The sequence below is a fragment of the Sinocyclocheilus rhinocerous genome, unplaced genomic scaffold (assembly GCF_001515625.1).
Source record: "Sinocyclocheilus rhinocerous isolate Xijiao unplaced genomic scaffold, SAMN03320098_v1.1 scaffold1396, whole genome shotgun sequence".
Classification (NCBI taxonomy): domain Eukaryota; kingdom Metazoa; phylum Chordata; class Actinopteri; order Cypriniformes; family Cyprinidae; genus Sinocyclocheilus; species Sinocyclocheilus rhinocerous.
In genome coordinates, this window is record NW_015629497.1 from 349,145 (window position 1) to 357,358 (window position 8,214).

Here is an 8,214-nt window from a genome sequence, read left to right on the forward strand (position 1 = left end):
TCTCTGACATAGTGATAACACTCGTTGCCTTCTCTAGTGCAGCTCAACCAGGTCTCGTCCCATTCGTCGATATTTGTGATATCACAAATCCCAGAAAATATGCGTTGTAGTCCAAACGAGTCGTTCGTTGTAGTTTTTGAAAAGGGATTTCTGTTAAATAAAATATCTCCTTTTGAATTGGACTTTGAGCTTTGTAACTTTGCAGATCTTTTTTATGCTCAAACAGCAACATTACAGACTAACTGAAGTTGAAAAAGTGAAAAAGCATAATAGCACCCCTTTAAGCTTTGTCAGTTTAGAGGTAGACTCGGAATATGTTCTGTCTTTGTAATGTTTTTTAATTGTTGTTGATCTATGATGTATGATCTATCTAGCGCATTTAATTAGATTTGTCAGTGTCCCGCATTATGAGGCACCAAGTCAAGTTGAAAGTAGTGTTGAAAGCCCTCCATTCTGATTTATTCTCTAGCTACCCTACATTATTACTACTAAATGAATGTGTTAAATTGACAACCCTAAACATTCTGACATTCTTCTAAGATTGTGAAATTTGGTTTCTGTTTTAATAATGGGCTGAATTCTGGTTTGCTTGATACTGTTATTATTAATGGAGTGGCTGTCTTTCACAACAGCGTTCCAGCAGTTTCAGCTTTAGTATCATTTATCAAATTTCAAGTCTTCCCTGCGAGCTTCAGTGTAAATATTACGTCAAAATCAAATCAATTTGATCGCGATTTTAAACCCGGATGATTGTAACCACTCTAAGTTCGTCTGTCTTGGGAAAGCTAGCGTGTCTCCGACATAGTGATAACACTCGTTGCCTTCTCTAGTGCAGCTCAACCAGGTCTCATCCCATTCGTCGATCTTTGTGATATCACAAATCCCAGAAAATATGCGTTGTAGTCCAAACGAGTCGTTCGTTGTAGTTTTTGAAAAGGGATTTCTGTTAAATAAAATATCTCCTTTTGAATTGGACTTTGAGCTTTGTAACTTTGCAGATCTTTTTTATGCTCAAACAGCAACATTACAGACTAACTGAAGTTGAAAAAGTGAAAAAGCATAATAGCACCCCTTTAAGCTTTGTCAGTTTAGAGGTAGACTCGGAATATGTTCTGTCTTTGTAATGTTTTTTAATTGTTGTTGATCTATGATGTATGATCTATCTAGCGCATTTAATTAGATTTGTCAGTGTCCCGCATTATGAGGCACCAAGTCAAGTTGAAAGTAGTGTTGAAAGCCCTCCATTCTGATTTATTCTCTAGCTACCCTACATTATTACTACTAAATGAATGTGTTAAATTGACAACCCTAAACATTCTGACATTCTTCTAAGATTGTGAAATTTGGTTTCTGTTTTAATAATGGGCTGAATTCTGGTTTGCTTGATACTGTTATTATTAATGGAGTGGCTGTCTTTCACAACAGCGTTCCAGCAGTTTCAGCTTTAGTATCATTTATCAAATTTCAAGTCTTCCTTCAGCAAATTTCTGCACTATTGAAAACCATTGCCTTAAGTACCAACAAAATCCCAACAAAGGTGTTGTAGTAAAAAAACGAATCTTCTCAACTCAAGCCGTTTTGCTTGACGTTTATAATAGTATCTTGAGAGCCAATTCAGAATAAATGTTTGCGGGTGACTGTTAAAACAAACAAAAAAGTTTGGACCATAACAATGAATATTTGGGAAAATGTTTTATAAATAGACTTGTTTTTCTCCAGGATTGTGGGCCAAAGTTCTAGTTCATGTAGCAGGAGTGCTGGATGTTGATTCTGGCACCCAGCAGCAAGTCATATACTGTATATGTGTGTGTATTAATACCAATTTCATACAGTTCAATTAATGAAGAAGCAGGTAGGCTAAATCAGAGGTTTTCAAACGTGGGCCAGACCCACAGGGAGCCCCTGTGAGAGGGTTGTATGAATCTGTAGAAAAATTGAGAAAATAAAAAATATTTTTCTAGGATTGTTAAAATGTTAAAACTGACCTAAAAATGACCTAGTGGTTCACTTGCCTGTTCCACAGTATGTGGACACTTTGGTATTTTGCTTTCTCAATACACATATTTGATAGCAATAAAATAGTTGTTCCTGTTGGTGGAAACGTGATTTTAAATGTAAAGGGATGTTCACACAGGAAGTCATTGTCCATCATCAAAAAAAAAGAAGAAAAAAAAATTCACTGTCAGAAATTGTTTGTAAATTTCACAATTAATTGCAAATGAACAGCAGGTAACACACTGAATTAATGAAATTCTGAAGTAGAAAGCCTAAAGTAGTGTTTTCTTGTAAAACATACTCCAATAAACTTTGAAAATTCATTTTTACTGTGTATTTTCAATTTTATTTTCAATGAAGCAAAGTGAATGAAAGCAAATGTTGGTAATGAAGCAAAGATGATACAAATTCAGCTAGGGCTGGGCGATTTGGCAAAAAATTAAAATCTCGATTTATTCATAACGTTTGACCGATTCTCGATTTTGTTTTTTAACGATTTTTAATTAGTCAACTTGAAAATGTAACTACAACATGATTCAAGGAACTTTTTCTTTATTAACCCTCTTATTTAAAGAAAGTTCTATTCCAAGTGCACCACACATGAAGTTATCAACATGATGTAAATGCTAAACAAATCACTTGTTGAGTATCTTTGCAGAAAAAATGCATGAAATTCAACTAAATCTTGTACAAACTTGTCTTATACATATTATATGTTGAGAAATAATATGAGGAAAGTGCTTTAAAAGAAATCTCAAAAGTCAAGGTAATTCAAATTCAAAATGACTGAAGGTATAACACCAGAAGACTATTATTAACTATAAATGTTCTTTAAAAACAACAGCAGCTTTCAGCCTGTCACCGCGGCGGTCAAGTTAAAAGAAGTTCACTCCCATCTTCTTGCATGTTTTTCCTATTCCAGTGCCCACGTCGCATCTTTGTCAACATAAAAGCGCATTCTGTGTGAATGGCGCATAGCGATATGAGTGCGTCACACGTGAGCGGTTAATCACGTGTGCCGACATGCGGTTGGATCGTTCTTTTCTCTTTATGTTATCATTGCCATATTGTCAAAGTGTCTAATTCTGACGTTTGGTAATATTTCTATAAAAAAAAAATATCGCGATTCCTCAATTTCTAAAATTCTAAATTCAGCTTTATGCAAGTGCACACCAATGGGATTGTAAACTTTGAACATCATGCAACAGCAGTCGAGTAGGAACAGCTAGTCGCAACCAAGAGTAAAGCTACTTGTCGACCTCTGGTGATTTAATCGCTGTCAGTTTGAACATCCCTTTGAGTCACATTCCCAAAACATTCTGTAGTGTTTTGTTTTGTTTTTGTAACAAGTATTAATAATGAAGTTAAAATTCCAAAGGTGAATTTTGGCACATCCGTGCAGAATCATCTGCAATGCTTCTGTGAAGCCTTTGCTTCTTGCTGCTGTCATTCCTCTCTCAGGCATCCATTTTCTCAGCTACGAGGAATGCAGGTCGCCACTCTCACTCAGCTCAGGGGCCTTCCCTCTTCCCCTCCAGCCTCCCACAGGCCCGTAAACAATACTGGGCATGAGCCCAATCTAACCAGCTGCATGGAGGAGGCCAAATGAGGCAGGATGGGGGATGGGCAGACACGACCGAGCCATGTTGAAAGAATGGTGCTCTAAACACCTGGTGTGCAGAAGCCAATCCACAAACCAACTACATTTTCAGTGCAGAAGGTGCAGTGCAAGGAAATGCTCACTGTGGCTGTTTGTGGTAGTAGCTGTCTTGTTTTATCTTGGCATAATTTTGTTTTTATTCAGATGCATTTTTGTCGGATCGTGCGGCATGAGCATTGAATTTGACTTGACTTAAAAACCATATTGTTCAATTCCATTTCATTCCGTAGAACTGTTCAGCCGTTTCTGCTTTTAAACCACCAGCCTTCAAGTTTAAAAGCATTTATATCGCCATCCAAAAAGGACATATAAAGGCATGCTGATGGACAGCATACTGTTTTAGTGCATGAAATAAGCTTAAGCTCAGTTGATCAGCGTAGTTCATCTGTTATCTTGTGAAAGTGCAGAAGCAGTTAAGTAAAGCTGACAGATTACTGCCTCCAAGCCCCAGTCCAGCTGCTATCAGAGCAGAGCAGTTGTATTCAGCCGTGGTTTGGTTTAACTGACTCTTTGCTTCATGTTTTTGTGCAGGGCAGTTCCACACTAAAGTCTGTTTGACATCAGAGTTGGGTTTTAGGTTCGTGTGAAAGCTGTTTAGCGTAATGTGTAGATGGGAACCTTTGATGCTCACCCAATTTGGGAAAACACTAGTCTTCATGCAGCGGAAAACCCACATGAGAGCACATTTACTGCTACCAATGGGTAGATTCTGTAGAAAATCGTAATAGGGAGCGTGTTTTAAAACTGGGGTCAAACTTTTTTTCTTTTTCTTTTTTTTTTAACAAAATGCATTATTAGGATTTAAGTTAAAGCTGCAGTCCGTAACTTTTTTTGGTTAAAAATGAACCGAAATCAATATTTGAGCAAGTACATAACCAGCCAGTGTTCAAAACTATCGCCCTACTTTAGCCCGATTCATACCGGTTAGCTTATAATAATGTTTTCTAATTTGAGTGGTACGGGTAGGTTTTCGCGGGAAATTCGAGCATGGCACTGCGTCATTACGTCACGTCTGTAAACATAAAGAAGTTGTCCCGGCTACTAGGCTATCGCATGTGAGGATCCTGCCAAAACTTACGGAATGCAGCTTTAATATGTCAACTTGAAATTTGAATGAAGTACTTAATGATTTTTATTTTATTTTACAAACATTCAGCAACGTTGGTTATGACTATTTCATTCTGCTTTGTAAAGACTGTCCAGTAATTAATAGATTAATTGCAATTATCTTATTTCTACTGACAATATCAAAGCAAATAATTCAATTATGGAAACAGTTGACTAATTTTATCTTTTTATAATATAATGTAGGGCTGCATGATAAATCGCATGCGATATTTAACGCGCATCTTGTCAGAAAGCCGGTTCTGTAATCAGCGGTAAATCTCCATCACGTGCGTGCTTTCACATGGAGCAGCATTAACTACACAGAGCCGTTGTTCACTGACGAGCTGCGCAAAACACGTGATGGAGATTTACCACTGATTACAGAACCGGCTTTTCTGACAAGATGCGCGTTAAATATCGCATGCGATTTATCGTGCAGCCCTAATATAATGCTTAATATTTTTATCACAGTAGTAGTAGTTTTGCAAGGGGGTTCATCTTTTTGTTTGGGTCCATCCTTGGCATCAAAACATTTGAAAAGCACTCATCTAGGATATTGTTCATGTTGAAATGAAAGCAGTCTGACCTTTCATGCGGAAATGGACATTCGAGTTGATTGCGTATAATTTATGTCTGATTGTTTGCCTTCAAGCAGCTTCCATTCTTCGTATTGATTCTTTTTCAAACTCAAGTTTGGACCAAAGTAATGAAACCATGGGGAAAACAGCTTGAGATGTTCCGTTCGAGCTGCATATCTTTCCAGTTGAGATTGATGGGTCAAGAACGCTACAGACCCCATCATGCGCGCGTGCTGATTGCCTGTTTATTAGGCTCCATCGATTCCATCTCACCGTTTCACCCCCAGACACTGCTATCATTCTCTGATTGATTCTGGCTGTTTTGTGTTTGGAGTTGTAAAAAGCAATTGTTTTATTCCCCCCTATATTTTTTTTAAGGATGTCTTCTGGGAATGCAGAATCTGTCCTTGTAGCAACAGGCAAATAAGCCAGACAGCAGGCTCCACAGGCTTTCTGTAGCAGCTCTTCCTCTGCCGGCAGAAAATGTCTTAATCATTTATAAAAATGACTTCCATATTTGCGGCTCTAACGGAAGTCTAAGCATCAGTGAACTGGATACAGGGGAGGGGCAATTATTGTTTTTTAATTAGGCAAGAGTAAATCTCTGCTGTTGTGGTTTTGATGTATTTTGGCTCCCTGCTTTTGAATCTCTAGCAGTGCTGATTATTAAGCCAAAAGCTGTAAACATAAATGCGGAAACACTGTTTTCTCTTACTTGGAAGGGTGATGATATAATCTTATCTCGTTGTTTGTAAAGATGTCGACGAGAGACCTCGGGATGATTCCCTTTTTAGACCCTGTTTGTTTAGTGCATCTCCACAGATGGCTGTAGATTAAAGGCTGATTTATACTTCTGCGTCGGACCTACGCCGTAGCCTTTACGCCGTAGGCTATGCGTCAGTTTTCATTTATACTTCTGCGTCGTTGTCCGCGTCAACGTGCAGTACACATGCAAACCGCTAGTCAGCAGTGTCCACGGGCATGTTGCTGGTGTAACCCGCAGTACCACGGCAAAAGCCGAAGAAGAAGCGGCTCGTCGGAGAAGCACTATAGCCGTGAAGGCGTATATATATATATTTGTTTTTCATTTATATTTAATTTATTATATTATATATTTGTCTACACAAAATAATGTCGAATTTAATATCAGCCATTAATGCTTTGTGATTTATTGAATAATGATATGCATTTTAATCAATCAGTAGTTGTCAATATCCAAACCTACAGGTCCATTAATCAATAGTTTTGGAAATGTTGAAATTACTGGTTATTACGGTCTGCCTGCTTGATCAATAAACGGTTCTATCTTTTACTTCATTGTTGATACTGCTTAGCTTTTTCCTCAGATATTTATTTTGTAGTGAAGTTCAAGTCAATATTTTGCAAAAACATTTTCATCAAATTCTTCAATTTTATTTGTTAATCTTAATAGCTGTCATTTAATCATTATAAATATTTATATTTCAAATCCTAGTAATCAACCACTACTTAGCATTGCAGAGTTCAGGTAATGGATATGCAGAGAAGAAATCTTGATATGTAGTCAAACATCTTTGACACAATGACATAGTCTTCCTCACATTGCAGCTTATTTTGGTCAACAACCACCCATTTAAACAGAAAGACATTGTCTGACCAAAACATAAGACTACCTACCACAGTTGGCTTTGTCTCATGGGAAATAAACTATTTGAAATCAATATTAGGTTAACTTGTACTTGTTGAAAGTGCTTCCTAAAAAAAAAAAAAAAAAGAGTATCCTTTAAAGATTTAATGCCTACCTACATGAAAACTTGATCAACTTTGGCAAATCCAGGTGATTAATTGTTTCAAAGTGGACTGATCTGCTAAAGAATAGGCTCTTTATCATTATTTTAAGAGTTTCGGGGAATTTTCTTCATAATCATAAATGCTTTAGACGCTCAGCACTGTGGGCGGCCCGTGGATGTGCCGTTTAAGGCTGAGACTGCTAAAGAATAGGCTCTTTATCATTATTTTAAGAGTTTCGGGGAATTTTCTTCATATCTCTTTCATTTCTTCTATCTTGTTTTAGGCTATGTTGGTGTTTTGCAAGAGTATTAAAAGCATCTGTGCTTAACAAAGATGACTGACGTTTGGGCAAGATTTATAAATCACATTGAATTCTCATCTCAGGAAAAGATTAGGATGAAGAATTAGAATTTTTTTATTTAATCCGAGGGTCTCATTTTTTCCTACCCTTCTCTGTATACATATGACAGTTGTTTTCTGCCAAAGATCTGCTGGCATTACAGCTAGTTTGTGGCACTTGGCATCAAAACCACTTGGACGTTTTTTTCATTTACATTCTAAAGGCTCATGTGTCAGTATCGGCGGTCTGTGCCGATGTGCTTCTCATTATTGGTCACTATTAAAAGTCTTGAACGTGCTCACTGATGTACAGCAGAGGTAATCGCTTGATGAATGTGGTATAGGGATGTAACGGTATGAACATTTCTTATCATGATTATAGTGACCAACATTATCACGGTTATCAGTATTATCACGGTATTGTTAAATGTGCTGGAGATGTTAAAAAAGTAACGACACATAAATCACTTCACCAAGTTTTATATTTAAAAATCAACAAATAAAATGACTTTTTGTTTGCATAATCACTAAAACAATAACATTACCAGTGTTGTCCGGATTTTAAATGACAACTTGACTGACAACAGTTTAAAAGCATGTTGAAATATGTAATGTAAATGTTCAAATAAAGCTTTGAAAAAGTTTAATAAAAAGGTAAACCTCACATTTCAGTCTTTAAATAAAGAAAGGATATGTCAAAATGATAATTGATTAATAAATGATTATATGTATTTTATCTGCTCCATAAATAATTCTAGATAACTT

At 36.8% G+C, this 8,214-nt stretch overlaps 1 pseudogene; it reads left to right on the forward strand.

Moving 5' to 3' along the window:
• The window catches only part of LOC107738913 (zinc finger protein 609 pseudogene), a 27,509-nt pseudogene extending 20,087 nt beyond the window's left edge, over window positions 1-7,422 (forward strand).
• The last annotated feature ends 792 nt before the right edge of the window (window positions 7,423-8,214 follow it).